Genomic DNA, 18664 nt, shown 5'->3' with positions numbered 1-18664 from the left:
AGATGGTGGTCTGGGAAATAGGTGTGCATTTTCTCGTATTTGAGGTGTGGTTTACGAATACCTAGAGCCGTTTATTGGGCGCTACGAATGTCTATCAAATGGCGTCAGGTTCTTCCCATGCTGCTTTGCGCGTGATTCATAGCCAATTGTATCACTTATACCAGATGACGACAGAAATTCGACGAGGAAGAAGAAAAAAAAAAAGTAAAATAAAAGTAAACTTGCGCTCTAAGCTACTTAAAGTGATGGTTCAGAGTAGATTCGAGTAGCCCCTGACTGCAGACCGCAGATCGGGGCGGAGATCAACGTTGAGGGGGCGGAACGTTGAGGGGGCGGAGCTCAATGACTCCTTTGCGGGTGCCATCTGGTGGCGGTGCTCAACGTTGATGCTCAACATAGAACAACACATTGAACCGCAGAAGAAGACTGTGTGGAGGAGAAGAAGTAGATTCGTTTTTTAATGTGCTATTTTGCAATATTTGTGACAGACAAGGAAGAAAGTTAAAAAAAAATCATTTTAAAATATGCTATGTTCTCTGTGACGATACACTGTGTTCTTAGTTATTAGCTTAGTTATTATCTTACACCACGGAGACGACTGAGAAACTCAGCGCTAATTTTCAACAGCATGTAGTGACTTCCGGTTTTCAAAAATAAACAAGAACTGTCAATTTTTTATTTAAAAAAAGAAAGAGAGATGTGTGTCTCATAAAACAAGTTGTAGTACTATGCCCCTACACTCGTTTTTTTTTTTAAATAAATAACACCGAAGCTTCGAAGCATGCTTCAAACTCGCTGGAGAAATTGTCGAAAAAAAAAAAAATACGTTTGAGCCCTACTGTGCAAAAACTACTTTTCTTGAATAAAAACACGTGAATTAACACAAGCACCCTCTTTATTACACCAAGCACACTCCCAAAGAAAATATGAATGACAAACCAAAAATGTTCACATTGTTTTTAAATGATTGTGTTATTATATACAGAAGAGATGTATCATATTTGCTTTATTTGGTGCAACAATCGCTACTGCCAGTAGATGTAACCCAAGGGAATTGAATGAAGCTTCGGGTAGTGAACCACTTTATGACACAATGGTTCAAAATGATTCAATTTCTATCACCAGCTGCAGGTTTTCGTCCCAAACAGGCAACAGTACGACAGTCTTGACTCAGATAATCAGCGGATCTCAGTCTGAAGATAGTTGATTGGTCAAACTGTGTGCTCATATATATATATATATATATATATATATATAATTATCTATCTAATATATATAATTGTTTCATATATATAATTATATATCTAATATATATTATTATAATTGTTTTATATATATAGTTATAATTGATTCCTTATTTTAGGCAACTCGGTGCTGCTTGCTGTTTGTGAATGTGCTGCATGGTCTCCGCCACCGGATGGCACCCGCAAAGGAGTCATTGAGCTCCGCCCCCTCAACGTTGATCTCCGCCCCGATCTGCGGTCTGCAGTCAGGGGTGCTTGGTAGATTCACCCTAGGGTCATTTGAAACGTGACATCCAGCCAAGTTTTTCCGATCTTGGCTGAACATCTGCCGAGTTACCGAGTTATCCCGAATAGCTTAGTACAAGCACTAATGGACCCTGGCAGTATCTCCAAAATTACCACACTAAAATCACATGCCATGACACCAAACTTCTACAGTAGTACAAATATGGTCTGTACTCACAAAACGATGCATTTGGAAGTATCAAACTGCACAAATGCACAAAAGGTGTCAAAGTATCAAACATCCAAACAGGCCCCAATTACAAATAGGGCCTTTTTAAAGGTGCCGTTGGCAACTTGTTTTAAGTCATATTAGCTTGAACTGTCATGGGATTCAGGAAGTAGAATATTAAATAGGCTGCCCTCTCCAGGGGAGCCTCTCTCCCCCGGTCTTCTAGATCCCCATACCCCTCTCCCTTCTGGCTCCTGTACACAGTACACATTCACACACGTAGGGTTTGAGGGCGGGTGTGTTCTGTGGGGGGCAGCGGATGGGTCCACGTAGGTGGTCCCCTTTGCTGCACTCTGCAGCCCCCCGCCCTTGTTTTAATTACATCTTAGACATTACTAATCATGAGACACACACACACACACACATTAGGTTTTGGGGGGCGATAGCACTGAGTGGTATCTGGTGGGCGGGGCTCTTTGGGTATGTAGGCTGCCCGGAGGGCCACGCTCCCAGTTCCACAGGGTTGCTTGCCCCTCAATTTTAAATGCTCACTATTAGAAAATATCAAAGAGCCAGAGGGGAGAGGGGAGGGGTCTTCCCGCACCCCTGTTGCCTGGTTGCTGCCTGGGGCGGGGGGGTGGGGGATGGATGCATGTGCTGTGCAAGTGTTTGTGGATGTGTTTTTTTTTTCTTTATGTATGTATTTATTTATTTTATTATTATTATTGTTATTATTATTATTATTATTATTATTATTATTATTATTATTATTATTATTATTATATTTTTTTCTCTTATATGATTTATGGGGTGACTGGGTCTGGGTCCTGCTGTCCTCTGGCCTGCTTGTGCTGTTCCTGATGGGGGGGGGGGGGGGCATTCTCCCCGCTGCTCGCAGCCTCACCCACCTGTGGGCACGTCTTGACTCCCGGGGTGCTTGCCCAGGGGCACTGGGGCAGGCGCTGGCCCACTGCGGTTGGCTGTCTGGGGCGCCTGGCCCTCTCGTGTGTTGGGCAGGGCCCCTGCCGGGGGGTTTTGGTGGCGCTCGGGCTCACGGGGGCTGGTTCCGGCGCGCGGCCCATGTCTGGGTGGCGGGGGCCTGGCGGGGCAGGTAGGCTGCCGCCCGGGGGGGCTCTGCCCGATGCTTGTGGGGGCTCTGTCCGGGAGCTTCCTCTGCTGTCTTCTGGGGGGATGCGTGGTCGTCCCTATGATGGGCTTCCCGGGTTCTGTGCTCCTTGGGGGCTGTTGGTGGCCTGGGTCTGGGGTCCCTCTCGGCCTGCTTCTGATTGCTGGAGGGGGGGGGGGGGGGGGGGGGGGGTTGTTGTGACACTATATACTGATATTTAAGCATGGTTATTATGTGGGACCATCTATGTGTATTGCATGTTCATGCACACACACTCACACTCACACACATTCATTAGCCCAGTAGCATGCTCACTATACTCACTAAGCAGTTGTTGTGCTGTCCTGTGGTTTAAGGTCACCTGTGTATTATATGAGATTGCTGCTGCTTGTGTTTTTTTGTTTTTTTTGTTTGTGTGTTTGTTCTCTGCTTGTCTGCTTACAGGTGCTCCTGGTGCTTCTAAGGTTGGATTCCCCACAAAAGCCGTGACTCGTCTTCAGTTTTGTTTTTACAGGTGTAGCTGGTTGTCGGATTTTTCATTGTTTTTTATGTTTGTCTCTTCATGTTTCTGTTCTTTTTTTACTCTTCTTCGCTTTCCCTCTCTCTCTGTCTCTGTATAAATATATAACTTCATTAAATAAAAAAATACTTTAAATTGTTAAAAAAAAAAAGAAAAAAAAAGAATATTAAATAGGCTGTTTAGGAAAAATCCCGAATTCTGTAGCTCCCTCTAAAGCCTGTAATCGTGCTTGCAAAAATCGAGCGCTCCCGGCTGTTTTTAACCAATTACGTTAGGGGGGAGGAATCGCTACCTGTCAATCACAGCTTGTGCACACGCTGCTATCGAGCCCGCCCCCCTCCCCCCATTCACGCGAACGAAAGTTCTCCCGTCAGAGACCAGATTGATATTGGCTTCTTAGCGAAAATGGCACAGCAGCCGAAAAAAAACAAATCTTCCCATTCCACCTTTGCCAACTACTGCCTACACATCCAAAATTTCGAAGAAGAGGAAAAAAGAAGTCCTTCGAAAAGGACGTTCGAAGAAAAGAAATTGACCGAGCGCGGAATGAAACTCGGGTCAACATTGGAGTAGCATTTGAGAGGTGGAGAGAACTAAGGGACCTCAAAGGCTTCAAGTTGGATGCAGACTTGGCCATATTTCTTCTCGACAGGTAATTACAGTTGTTATATGAATCTCTTTCTTGTTTTATAGTAAACAACGGTTACACTCGGTCTAGTTATGTTGAGCTGAGCGTGAGTCTGCCCCCAGCTTGTGTGCGCGCACACTGGTGTGAACTCACGTGCACAACCTCGTCCACAGAGGGGGAGGGGTTTGGAGCTTGGTAGAGGTTGGGGGAGGGACCTGAAAGTTGTATCAGTTCGAATTTTCCGACTTTAGTCTCGGAATTTTGAAAACCTGCCGACGGCAGCTTTAATGAGCCGTTAAAGGCCGCATATGCTATGTGTTTTTCAGCTCTACTTAAAGGCAAAGTTTTCGCACATGCCGCCACGAACATGGTGTAAACAACCCAGCAACAGACGATGAAGCACGTGTGAGAAATGAATGGATGGATAGACCTTTCCAAAAAAATAACCAACACCAAAAGCGTGGACCTTTGCGCTGGACAATGTCAGGGTATATTGAGGATCAACATCTGTGTTGGACAATGTGGAGACTTTCCCAGATAGGTAAATGCCAGATATGTGTTTGTAACGGCTGAATGCATGTTAGAAACTGAGGCTGATTTGATCTGAAACGCACGTGAAACTGATGGTTTCTCATCACCTTTTACCTTTATTTAACTGATAAACAGGCCCAAGCCCCTGGCTCCTTTCCATAAGTCGTTTGGTAGAGCAGAGAACTGCAGGTGTCCTAGGATACGTATCCTAAGCCTGGTTACATGCATTCATACATCTGATGAAAAGAAGTATTCGTCGCTCCCTTCGATAGCTCAGTTGTTAGAGCAGAGGACTGTAGGTGCCCAATAACAGACATCCTTAGGTCGCTGGTTCAATTCTGGCTCGAAGGATGTGCCAAGTTTGTGTGTACAGAGGCCCTGTAGGCCTCCTCCATTAAACCTTTCCAAGCTGTTGGAAGGGCTCTTTTTCACAAGACTCTGCCGCTCTCCTTTTCCATTTCTGAAGGGCTAGTGGCACAATGGATAATACGTCTGAGTACAGATCAGAAGATTCTAGGTTCAACTCCTGGCTAGCTCGGCACGCAAGCTTTAGCTTCCGACGTCTCTCCCACTGCTGCAGAACAGGAACTCATGAAAACTTCTTCACACGACTCTCTCTCTGAGTATCCCAGCACACTTATGCCCCAAAGATGCCACATACCGTGCCGTCTTGCAGCTCCAAAAGGAAACTTCTTCTTCCATCTATATCTCTCCTGACAATTATTTTGCTCCAAATGGAAAAAAAACCTGCCTGAAAGCCACATGCAGCAGAGCTAGATTTGCTATCCTTGGGATTTGAAGGTGTTTTGAATCACATAAATGTGGAAACCCACACACAACCAAACAGGACAGCCTGCCGTGATCGTATAGTGGTTAGTACTCTGCGTTGTGGTCGCAGCAACCCCGGTTCGAATCCGGGTCACGGCAACACCAGGCACAAATGTGTTTTTTTTGCATTGCTAAAAAAATAATCATTAATTAATTAATTTAAAAGTGAAGAGTGCAGATAAAATACTTTCAAGTGAAATATGCACAGCTAAATAGAACTGTTTTCAGTCTAGATTTAAACATTGTCAGAGTTGAGGCCTGTCTCACATCTTCTGGAAGGCTGTTCCAGATTTTAGGAACATAAAACTGAAACGCAGCCTCACCTTGTTTAGTCCTGACTCTGGGCACCAGCAGGAGACCCCTCCCTGAGGTTCTCAGAGCCCGAGTTGGTTCATATGGCTCTAACATGTCAGAGATGTACTTTTGCGCTTGACCATGAAGAAACTTGTACACAAGCAGAGCCGTTTTAAAGTCTATTCTCTGAGCGACAGGAAGCCAGTGCAGAGACCTGAGCACTGGACTAATATGGTCGTATTTCCTGGTTCTAGTCAGGACTCGAGCAGCAGCATTCTGGATGTACTGCAGCTGTCTTACAGCCCGTTTAGAGAGCCCAGTGAGCAGGCCGTTACAGTAGTCTAACCTGCTGGAGACAAACGCATGGATCAGTCTCTCTAAGTCTGGTTTAGACACTATTCCTTTGATTCTGGCAATGTTTTTTAGATGGTAAAAAGCTGCTGATGTTACTGATTTAACGTGGCTGTTAAAGTTCAGGTCTGAGTCCAATATTACCCCGAGATTTCTAACTTGATTATTAGGTTTAAGAGAGAGAGTCTCAAGGTGACTGATAACACTTTCTTTTTGTTTCTGTAGGCCACAGACAATGATTTCAGTTTTGTCTGAGTTTAGCTGGAGGAAATTTCTTTGCATCCACACACTGATCTGTTCGATGCAGCGACACAATGTATCTACAGGCCCGTGTTCTCCTGCCTGTCAGTGACACGTTGATCTGAGTGTCATCTGCATAGTTGTGGTAGGACACATTATAGCTGCGTATTAGCTCGCCTAATGGAAGTATACAGATTGAACAATACGGGTCCCAGGATTGACCCCTGGGGAACCCCACAGGTCATAGCCATTTGGTCTGAGACACAGTTACCAATTTCAACAAAATATTTCCTGTCCTCCAGATAGGACTTGAACCAGTTTAAAGCACGACCAGAGATTCCCACCCAGTCTTCTAACCTCTGTAATAAGTTTGCATGGTCAACTGTGTCAAAGGCAGCACTCAGGTCCAGCAGAACTAAGACTGTGACTACTTGCATCTGTGTTCAGGCGGATGTCATTTGTCACATTGATCAGAGCTGTCTCAGTGCTGTGGTGGGGCCTAAAGCCTGATTGGAAAGTATCAAAAGCATTGTTAGACAGGAGAAAGTCACTAAACTGTTGGTATACAACTTTTTCTAGGACTTTGCCTAAGAATGGCAGGTTTGATATGGGCCGGTAGTTGTTCAGTACTGTGGCATCAAGATTGCTCTTCTTTGGAAGGGGCTTAATGACAGCGGTTTTTAAGGCCTTTGGAAATGTTCCAGTCTGGAGTGAGATGTTGACTAGATGAGTGAGTTGTGGTAACAAACTGCTCAGCACAGACTTTACGAATCTAGTGGGCAACTCATCAAGGCAGCATGTTGATGAACTCAGACTGCAGATGATCTCTTCAACTGTTTTGTCAGTAACAGGTGTGAAATGTGTCAGCTCTAGGTGTCTAGCAGGCTGCAGAGTAGTTATTTGTGTTGTGGAAATTATTACATTTTTAATGCCTTGAACTTTGTCATTAAAGAATGTTGTAAACTCATTACACTTAGATGTAGAAATTAGTTCTAAAGGCAGTGAAATTGGAGGGTTTCTTAATCTTTTTACTGTAGCAAACAGGACACGAGAGTTATTACTGCAGTTTTTGATGATTTCAGATAAATAACTCTCCCTTGTTCAACGCAAAGTCTGGTTGAACACACATAGCTTTTCTTTTTAAGTCTCATAATGAACCTGGAGCTTTGACTTGCGCCATTTCTGTTCGGCTCTCCGGCACTCCCTTTTCTGGGCCCTCATCGACTCTTCTTTCCTCCATGGCGCCCTTTGCCTACTTTTAACCATTCTAACCTTGACAGGAGCAATGGTATCCAAAACATTTAAGAAACTTGATGTGTAAGAGTTCAACAGATCATCAACATCAAAACACAGGGTGTTCTCAAGCCTAATCATTTCCATAAACTGTGTGCCTGTTCTGTCATTTATGAGTCTTCCCCGAACAACTGCAGACCCAGCTGCTGGTTTGGGTGTAACAGATAGGTCGAAGAAAACACAGAAATGATCAGATAAAGCAACATCGACGACATCCACGTTTGAAATAACAACACCCCTTGAAATGAGCACATCTAGGATGTGCCCCCTGCTGTGGGTGGGTTCAGTCACATGCTGAGTTAGACCAAACATTTCAAGGACAGCAGTGAGCTCTTTAGCTTGCATGTTATGGGCTCCATCCACATGCGCATTCAAGTCCCCTGTTATGACTAAACAGTCAAAAGCAGTGCACACAACTGAAAGTAGTTAAGTAAAATCATCAATAAAACTATTCTGTGGTGGTTTATAAATGGTGATATAAAGTATGGAAGATTGTTTTATCTCCATTTTGAATGACATATACTCAAATGATGAAAAAAATCCAAATGACAACTTGTGGGTGGGTATATTGTCCCTGAACATGGCACAAACACCCCAACCCCTCTTGTTTTGTCTTGTTTCAGATACAAAATTGAACTGAGGTGGACTAGACTCAATCAGGACTGCATTTGCTGTATTTTTGTCGAGCCATGTCTCAGTTAAAAACATAAAATCAAGATTGTGAAAGGAAATAAAACTATTTATCAGGAATGATTTGTTACTTAAAGATCTGACATTGAGTACTGCGTGTTTGAGATTAGTTATAGTTGAACTGGATGCTGTGTTCTTACAAGGGATATGGATCAGATTTCTCTGATTGGACAGTCTGATTGTCCCTGTCTTCACTCCATCCTTGGACCTCTGGTTGAGATGGTGTTTACCAACACAGAGGCCTTTAGTGTCCTAGACAACAGCATTGACGCTGTTGGAAATAACAGCTGTGGGCACCGATGGTGGGGGCCGAGCTGGGGGGGCTTTGGTCAGTGGAGTAGGCTGAGGAGGGAGAGGGGCTCGATGATTCTTTGAGGATAGAATTCTTGATCTTGCCATGTTTGGTGTGAGAGGAACCATTTTAATCCCTGATTTCACCAAGCTTTCAAGGTGATCAGGAAATCTCCTGGGTGACAGTGGAGAAGAGAAAGATAGTGAAACATCTCTGGAGGGTGGAGATGCAGCAGGTGGGTCCCAGGCCTGTGGTGGGGGCCGTGGTGAAGGAGATGGAGGAGCTGCTGAATCCTGTGTTTGGGATGCTGTGGCTGCTGCTGTGGCTGCTGCTGTGGCTGCTGCTGTGGCTGCTGCTGTGGCTGCTGCTGTGGCTGCTGCTGTGGCTGCTGCTGTGGCTGAATCCTTTGCTGGCTCCTCTTTTCTCGCTCCTCTTCTCTCTCAGCGGCAGCACGGGACCCTGGCCCCTTCTGATGCCTCAGAGCATGGAGAAGATTATCCGTCAGTCCTCTCACTCCACCTCTGTTCAGATCAGATCATCTCTTTGCCAGAAAAGATTAAAGTTCTCAATGAAATGAGGTCCTCTGGACTCACAGACTTTGGACAGCCATGTGTTCAACTGAAGCAGCCGGCTGAATTTGTTTATCCTCCTCTCGATGTTTGGGACAGGTCCACTCATGAACTTTGGTATCACCACTTTATCAAGACTCTCAAATAGTTTCTCAAAGTCTTTTTTTAAGATTTCAGACTGATTCTCTCTGATGTCCACTGCACCAATGTGCACAGTCAGCTGTTTTTTTTTTATTTGAATTGAATTTGAATTTGAATTGTTTCACCCCTTGGTGTTTTGCCAGTACCTCAGGTAGTAGTTTTGTGTTTTGTCAGAGACAGTGGCACTTGGATAGCTGCAAGTAACTATTCTGTTTATGTTTATATTAGATATGGCTCCATCTCCAAGCACAAGAGTGTATTTGACCTTGACACTCGTCACAGTTTCTCTGTCCATGTGCTGCTTTGTACCGTCTCTCTGTCTGTTACACTCAGTCACATTTGGCTCTGACAGTGTAAAAATCTGTTTGTTAACTTTATTCCGGGTGATGTTAAATATCCTCCATTGATTCCAACAGTTTGACGATTCTTCGGCTTAGCACCAAGTCCATTATAAGTGTCTTTACAGAGTCTTGGAAAAGACACAGTATCATTTAGATTTAAGTTGGAGGTAGCAGTTTTTTCACCCTTTCCTTTGGAAGTAAATGTGGACTTCTTACCACTGGATTCCATTGGGAGCGTTTCAGGAAGTCCCATTTCAGTTTCTAAGGCAAAAATCATTTCTTGTAGCGCCCAAATTTCTTGTTGATATATCTGACAGCTTTCACAGGGCATGTTGAAAAGATTGTAGTCGCTGGCTCGTCAGATAGGTTGTAAAAATAATAAGAATGATTTAAAAAAAGTCTTGGTTCACTTAAAAGAAAAATAATAAAATTATATCCAAGACTTGTGGAAAGAAGTAAAATGATTTAAAAGCAAATAAAGCGATAAGCAGCAGGAGGAAGCAAAGACACGTCTGCACTCTTCAGAAGCAGGAAGTAACCAGTTGGTTGGTTTGGACAGCAGGTGGTGCTGCTGCCAGTGTTCGAACTACGGGGGGACTCGGGGGATCCGAGACCCCCTGAAAATGTTGGGGGGTCTCTAAAATATTGGCAAAATGTGATTTCCCCTGATGAGTTATGATTGCAGACGCGATGCGCGTGTGGAGGTGTGGTGCCTGTGTGCGTAATTGGCATAAAACTGTGCTGTCCGCCTCGTATGATTCTGTATAGATTCTCATTTGTTTTTGAGATCCGCGGTCTGAGTCAAGCGCAAGCAACTGAAAGGACACTGAAGCACACCTGGATCATCGGGATGAGTGTCCAGAGAAGTCTGAATATAGTTGACCTGCACTCGTATTTAATCTGTTCGGTTTAAGTTCACCTCACATGTTGCTGTCATTGTTCGTATGTTTTGGCATCAAACACAAAATTAATTTTATTACTGGGCATTACTGGGCGCTTCGAACAAGTGCACCACCATTTGTCGGTCACCCTGTCTCTCACAGCTGCAGCTGTGGCTCCAACTTCAGCTAGGACCACTTCTCTGTCCCTCCTCTCTCTCTTTGCCCGTTCTAACTCCATCTGGTGAAGTTCAGCATCTGTATATTCTGGTTCATAAAGATATCCCTTTAGCTCTGTGGTAAAAGGGATGTCTTCATCATTGGTGTCGTAGTCAGACATGATTACGTTAACTTTCCAGCAGTAAACACCGTGAAACAGGCGCGGCTGTCGGCAGGCGACATCGCGCAATGATACTGCAACCTAGTGCCAAACGATTGTGAGGTGTAACTTTTACGGAAAATACGATTTTGTGATGCAAATGTATTACTCTTTTGAATGCATAGTCTTTTCAGAAGCAAAACGCTTTATTTTAAAAGCCCAGCCAACTAGCCGGACTACTTACGTCACCGCCAAAAAGAGGCTGGAACTCGGCTCACAGGACGCAGCGGTGGGTAGGAAAATGTTCATAAATGATATTGCTAGTATGGGATGTCGTACAGCTTCATGTCAAAAGAGGCGAACTATCCCTTTAACTTCAAGCTCAGTTAATGGAACAACAGTGAGACAGAAACAAAGTGCCTTTAGCTCAGCTGGTGCAGGGGCTCGGTGTACTGAAACTGCAGGTCCTCACAGGTCCCAGCAGCCCCGGGTCCCAGCCACCCCGGGTCCCGGCAGCCCCGGGTCCCGGCAGCCCCGGGTCCCGGCAGCCCCGGGTCCCGGCAGCCCCGGGTCCCAGCCGGTGGTACTTTGCTGCAGGTCATCCTTCCTCTCTGCCTACTTCCTGTTCATCTTGCTGTCAAATAAAGGCCGTCTGCCCTGGTCTATGAAGCTTTGCTAGTGATGGAGAAACTGAAGCTTTCTGAACCACTGAATCAATATGAAGCCATTGTGTAGAAATAGTTCAGTGTTTCAAAGCATTTGATCAAATTAATTATGACGCCATCTGCTGGTCACCCTTCAACAGCATTTTAAAGGGCAGGGTGTCATAAAACAGTGAGTCACTGTTCTGCATAACAATTAAGGTTCGATGAGCATCTTCAAATGTTTGACTGTTTTATTAGAGAAATTAATAATATACTTGTGTTATAATGTGATTGTACCATCATAAAATGTAACAGACATATGATTTAGTAATATTTATAGAGAGGTTCAAAGATGTTTATTTAACAACAAGATCATTTCAGCCGAGTTGGGCTTCAGTCTATTCCTTTTCTTTGTTTGTAATAATAATAATAATGACAATAATAATAATGAAATGTTCCTTTCAGGTTCCCACATTCCCATCAGGTCAGTCGTCTCTAAAGCTGCTCGTCTCTGACTAAATCACACCGATAGCTTTTCATTTCCACTGATGGATTTAAAGATTAAAAGATGAAAGATTTACAGATTAAAAGTCCGTTTTTAAAGGCAGAAAATTAAGCCGAGAGAATAAAACAGGTGTCAAACTTTAGACTGTGGCTGTTCTTTGAATTCAGATGGAACTGAAGGTTTAAGGATCGTTTCCATTACTGATCATTTCTAACCCAACTTTAACAATATTATCGCAAAGGAACAAAAACACAGAATACCAACACACACCAACAGGATATACATCATCATCATCATCATCATCATCATCATCAGTCAGAGTCTCTCTGCACACAAGCTGCTGCTGCTTCATCCTCTCAGCTCACATCGTCCTGTTCATCTCCATCACTCCCATCTGTAGAGAGAAGAAAGAAGAGAGGAGATAAACGAGTGTTTCAGAGCATCCTCAGCTGCCATCAGCTTTAATAAATATAATGTAATAAATAATAAATAAAGTCTAATAAAATACAGCTGAGAGCTGCATGGACCTCCAACCCTCTACTGACCTCAGAGTCTGCAGTTTGTTTTGTGGACTCTTCACAAGATCAGACAGCTCCTTCACCGCTGATTCTTTCAGGTAGTTTAACCTCAGGTCCAGTTCTGTCAGATGGGAGGGGTTGGACTTCAGAGCAGAGACCAGAGAAGCACAGCTGATCTTTAACAAACCGCAGTTCCTCAATCTGAATAAAGAATAAAATATTATTTAATGAATCATCATTTCATCAACTAAACCACTGAAGAAGAAAACAGACTTTACCATGAAGACCAGCACAACTTTCACATCATATTAATCTGAACAAACAACTAAAACATGGTGTCTGACCTCAGAGTCTTCAGTCCACAGTGAGGACTCTGCAGAAAGCTGCACAGCTCCTTCTCTGCAGAGTCACTGATGATGTTCCAGCTCAGGTCCAGTTCTGTCAGATGGGAGGGGTTAGACTTCAGAGCAGAGACCACAGAAGCACAGCTGATCTCTGACAACCTGCAGCTCCTCAATCTGAATAAAGAATAAAACATGTGAGCTGAAGCCAACAGGATGCAGGTTAAAACAGTCCAACAGAACAAGTGAAAAAGAGCTCTCATTAATATTAATGACAACATGCTGCTGCTTCAATAAAGACGGAGTGACTTCAGCTCTTACACTCTGCCAGCTCCACCAGTGGCTCCATCCATACAAACTCATGTTGTGCAGCCAAATGATTCAAGTTTCAAAGAAAACAAACATGTCAGGAGGAACTTTGGAGCAAATGGGAACAAACTGATAGAAATGGAGATTAGGTTCACTGTTTTATTGAAGGTTAAAGGCACAAAAACATGGTGCAGTGATGTTTAATGGAATCATGGAATCAAACTTCTTTAAAGAGTCGACAGCAGCAGAACTTGTTACTGTGACTTGTTGTGTTTGAATATCTCAGTCAGTGCAAACATTACAGAGCCTTAGAAAAGTGTTGGAACCATCCAGAGGTGGACTGATTGATCAGTTTGGCTGATTAATGGATGCTGATGGACGCTTTGACTAACTATCAGAATCAGTCAGGTATTCTGGCAGTCAGGATTTAACCCCCCTGTCAGCTGACGTCCTGGCTCTCAAAGCAGGTCAGCAGCAAAAGTTTGAAAGTGAAAAAACGGATCAGAAGGTGGAAAAAAGTTCAGAATCTGACAGAAAGTTTGGGAATCTGAAAACAGAAAACATCTCAAATATGAAGAAATGAGACTAAAGTGGAAATAAAACACTATGAAAGAAGAATGAACTTTACATTCAAACTGAAATAAACGTCTGCTGCACTTTTTTTCACTTTGAATCTGGTTTTTTGTTCCTCAGAGAAACTGATGAAGCTTCATGTTTCTTATCTGCTGTTTCTCAGCCTGCATTCACTCACATGCTGCTCACAGCAACTCTGAGCTCTTACTGAATAAAACAGCTGGGAACAGCTCCCACACAGCCAGCAGGGGAACAGAACAGCATGTATCTGCAGTGATGAAGCAGTCCCTGCCTCCCTCCTTCATGGCAGCTCAGTGATCATCCTTTGTGTCTGTGTTGGGCTCACCTGCACAGGGTCGCAGCACTTCACCTGTTCAGCTTCTCTTTGGCTGCACAGCTATCAAACACTGACTCTGCTGCATGTTTTCACACATTTCTCACCTGATGGAAAGCTGCTCACACACACTCACAGCTTCCTTCCATCTGCTGTTACCTAGCAACAAGTTAGCTCACAGCTTTTCTTCCATCCATCGTCCAATCATGTTATTCTTCTTCTGATAAACTCTTCTTTGTGTTTTCCTCACAGTCACTAAATGTCAGCATCACTTTCAGTTGGACTTGACATTGTGTAACAGAGGGAATTATTGATAGAATTCATGAAATAAAGCTTAACTGAAAGTGATTTCCTTTCAGTTATTAGTGGGAGAAGCTTTTTGGCTGGATTTTGTCATCATGAATGAATCTGACTGAAGATAACTGCTGCTGTGATGAAAGCTGTTTTCTAACCAAGTCAAAGATTGTTCATTTCCAACAGTGTTGGAGGGGAGTTTGTTAGTATCAGCTGATTAACGGGCTTTTGGAGTTTTGCTGCTCCAAACTGTTGTTATTGTTTCAGCCAGAAATATTCACCAACTCTGGAGCTCTAGAAGCATCAGCCAGAGATTCTAGATTTGTTTCTGTCTGGCAGATTCACTGTGTTTTCTTATTATTTAATGAATCATCATTTCATCAACTGAACCACTGAAGAAGAAAACAGACTTTACCATGAAGACCAGCACAACTTTAACATCATATTAATCTGAACAAACAACTAAAACATGGTGTCTGACCTCAGAGTCTTCAGTCCACAGTGAGGACTCTGCAGAAAGCTGCACAGCTCCTTCTCTGCAGAGTCACTGATGGTGTTCCAGCTCAGGTCCAGTTCTGTCAGATGGGAGGGTTTGGACTTCAGAGCAGAGACCACAGAAGCACAGCTGATCTCTGACAAACCGCAGCCCCACAATCTGAATAAAGAATAAAACACGTGAGCTGAAGCCAACAGGATGCAGGTTAAAACAGTCAAACAGAACAAGTGAAAAAGAGCTCTCATTAATATTAATGACAACATGCTGCTGCTTCAATAAAGACGGAGTGACTTCAGCTCTTAAACTCTGCCAGCACCACCAGTGGCTCCATCCATACAAACTCATGTTGTGCAGCCAAATGATTCAAGTTTCAAAGAAAACAAACATGTCAGGAGGAACTTTGGAGCAAATGGGAACAAACTGATAGAAATGGAGATCAGGTTCACTGTTTTATTGAAGGTTAAAGGCACAAAAACATGGTGCAGTGATGTTTAATGGAATCATGGAATCAAACTTCTTTAAAGAGTCGACAGCAGCAGAACTTGTTACTGTGACTTGTTGTGTTTGAATATCTCAGTCAGTCCAAACATTACAGAGCCTTAGAAAAGTGTTGGAAGCATCCAGAGGTGGACTGATTGATCAGTTTGGCTGATTAATGGATGCTGATGGACGCTTTGACTAACTATCAGAATCAGTCAGGTATTCTGGCAGTCAGGATTTAACCCCCCTGTCAGCTGACGTCCTGGCTCTCAAAGCAGGTCAGCAGCAAAAGTTTGAAAGTGAAAAAACGGATCAGAAGGTGGAAAAAAGTTCAGAATCTGACAGAAAGTTTGGGAATCTGAAAACAGAAAACATCTCAAATATGAAGAAATGAGACTAAAGTGGAAATAAAACACTATGAAAGAAGAATGAACTATACATTAAACTGAAATAAACGTCTGCTGCACTTTTTTTCACTTTGAATCTGGTTTTTTGTTCCTCAGAGAAACTGATGAAGCTTCATGTTTCTTATCTGCTGTTTCTCAGCCTGCATTCACTCACATGCTGCTCACAGCAACTCTGAGCTCTTCCTGAATAAAACAGGTGGGAACAGCTCCCACACAGCCAGCAGGGGAACAGAACAGCATGTATCTGCAGTGATGCAGCAGTCCCTGCCTCCCTCCTTCATGGCAGCTCAGTGATCATCCTTTGTGTCTGTGTTGGGCTCACCTGCACAGGGTCGCAGCACTTCACCTGTTCAGCTTCTCTTTGGCTGCACAGCTATCAAACACTGACTCTGCTGCATGTTTTCACACATTTCTCACCTGATGGAAAGCTGCTCACACACACTTACAGCCTGCTTCCATCTGCTGTTACCTAGCAACAAGTTAGCTCACAGCTTTTCTCCCATCCATCGTCCAATCATGTTATTCTTCTTCTGATAAACTCTTCTTTGTGTTTTCCTCACAGTCACTAAATGTCAGCATCACTTTCAGTTGGACTTGACATTGTGTAACAGAGGGAATTATTGATAGAATTCATGAAATAAAGCTCAACTGAAAGTGATTTCCTTTCAGTTATCAGTGGGAGAAGCTTTTTGGCTGGATTTTGTCATCATGAATGAATCTGACTGAAGATAACTGCTGCTGTGATGAAAGCTGCTTTCTAACCAAGTCAAAGATTGTTCATTTCCAACAGTGTTGGAGGGGAGTTTGTTAGTATCAGCTGATTAACGGGCTTTTGGAGTTTTGCTGCTCCAAACTGTTGTTATTGTTTCAGACAGAAATATTCACCAACTCTGGAGCTCTAGAAGCATCAGCCAGTGATTCTACATTTGTTTCTGTCTGACAAATTCACTATGTTTTCTCATTATTTAATGAATCATCATTTCATCAACTAAACCACTGAAGAGGAAAACAGACTTTACCATGAAGACCAGCACAACTTTCACATCATATTAATCTGAACAAACAACTAAAACATGGTGTCTGACCTCAGAGTCTTCAGTCCACAGTGAGGACTCTGCAGAAAGCTGCAAAGCTCCTTCTCTGCAGAGTCACTGATGATGTTCCCGCTCAGGTCCAGTTCTGTCAGATGGGAGGGTTTGGACTTCAGAGCAGAGACCAGAGAAACGCAGCTGCTCTCTGACAACCTGCAGCTCCTCAATCTGAATAAAGAATAAGACATGTGAGCTGAAGCCAACAGGATGCAGGTTAAAACAGTCCAACAGAACAAGTGAAAAAGAGCTCTCATTAATATTAATGACAACATGCTGCTGCTTCAATAAAGACGGAGTGACTTCAGCTCTTAAACTCTGCCAGCTCCACCAGTGGCTCCATCCATACAAACTCATGTTGTGCAGCCAAATGATTCAAGTTTCAAAGAAAACAAACATGTCAGGAGGAACTTTGGAGCAAATGGGAACAAACTGATAGACATGGAGATCAGGTTCACTGTTTTATTGAAGGTTAAAGAAACAAAAACATGATGCAGTGATGTTTAATGGAATCATGGAATCAAACTTCTTTAAAGAGTCGACAGCAGCAGAACTTGTTACTGTGACTTGTTGTGTTTGAATATCTCAGTCAGTGCAAACATTACAGAGCCTTAGAAAAGTGTTGGAAGCATCCAGAGGTGGACTGATTGATCAGTTTGGCTGATTAATGGATGCTGATGGACGCTTTGACTAACTATCAGAATCAGTCAGGTATTCTGGCAGTCAGGATTTAACCCCCCTGTCAGCTGACGTCCTGGCTCTCAAAGCAGGTCAGCAGCAAAAGTTTGAAAGTGAAAAAACAGATCAGAAGGTGGAAAAAAGTTCAGAATCTGACAGAAAGTTTGGGAATCTGAAAACAGAAAACATCTCAAATATGAAGAAATGAGACTAAAGTGGAAATAAAACACTATGAAAGAAGAATGAACTTTACATTCAAACTGAAATAAACGTCTGCTGCACTTTTTTTCACTTTGAATCTGGTTTTTTGTTCCTCAGAGAAACTGATGAAGCTTCATGTTTCTTATCTGCTGTTTCTCAGCCTGCATTCACTCACATGCTGCTCACAGCAACTCTGAGCTCTTACTGAATAAAACAGGTGGGAACAGCTCCCACACAGCCAGCAGGGGAACAGAACAGCATGTATCTGCAGTGATGAAGCAGTCCCTGCCTCCCTCCTTCATGGCAGCTCAGTGATCATCCTTTGTGTCTGTGTTGGGCTCACCTGCACAGGGTCGCAGCACTTCACCTGTTCAGCTTCTCTTTGGCTGCACAGCTATCAAACACTGACTCTGCTGCATGTTTTCACACATTTCTCACCTGATGGAAAGCTGCTCACACACACTCACAGCCTCCTTCCATCTGCTGTTACCTAGCAACAAGTTAGCTCACAGCTTTTCTTCCATCCATCGTCCAATCATGTTATTCTTCTTCTGATAAACTCTTCTTTGTGTTTTCCTCACAGTCACTAAATGTTAGCATCACTTTCAGTTGGACTTGACATTGTGTAACAGAGGGAATTATTGATAGAATTCATGAAATAAAGCTCAACTGAAAGTGATTTCCTTTCAGTTATCAGTGGGAGAAGCTTTTTGGCTGGATTTTGTCATCATGAATGAATCTGACTGAAGATAACTGCTGCTGTGATGAAAGCTGCTTTCTAACCAAGTCAAAGTTTGTTAATTTCCAACAGTGTTGGAGGGGAGTTTGTTAGTATCAGCTGATTAACGGGCTTTTGGAGTTTTGCTGCTCCAAACTGTTGTTATTGTTTCAGCCAGAAATATTCACCAACTCTGGAGCTCTAGAAGCATCAGCCAGTGATTCTAGATTTGTTTCTGTCTGACAGATTCACTGTGTTTTCTCATTATTTAATGAATCATCATTTCATCAACTAAACCATTGAAGAAGAAAACAGACTTTACCATGAAGACCAGCACAA

At 43.3% G+C, this 18664-nt stretch overlaps 1 non-coding gene across 1 annotated transcript; it reads left to right on the top strand.

The window, feature by feature from the left end:
• The first annotated feature begins 5358 nt into the window (after positions 1 to 5358).
• trnah-gug (transfer RNA histidin (anticodon GUG)) lies at positions 5359 to 5430 on the top strand. Its single transcript has one exon. It is a non-coding gene; the product is annotated as a tRNA-His (tRNA).
• Positions 5431 to 18664: the final 13234 nt, after the last annotated feature.

Source organism: Odontesthes bonariensis, chromosome 8 (assembly GCF_027942865.1).
Source record: "Odontesthes bonariensis isolate fOdoBon6 chromosome 8, fOdoBon6.hap1, whole genome shotgun sequence".
NCBI lineage: Eukaryota > Metazoa > Chordata > Actinopteri > Atheriniformes > Atherinopsidae > Odontesthes > Odontesthes bonariensis.
The sequence above is the reverse complement of the archived record's forward strand: the minus strand, read 5'-3'. Positions and strand labels throughout refer to the sequence as shown.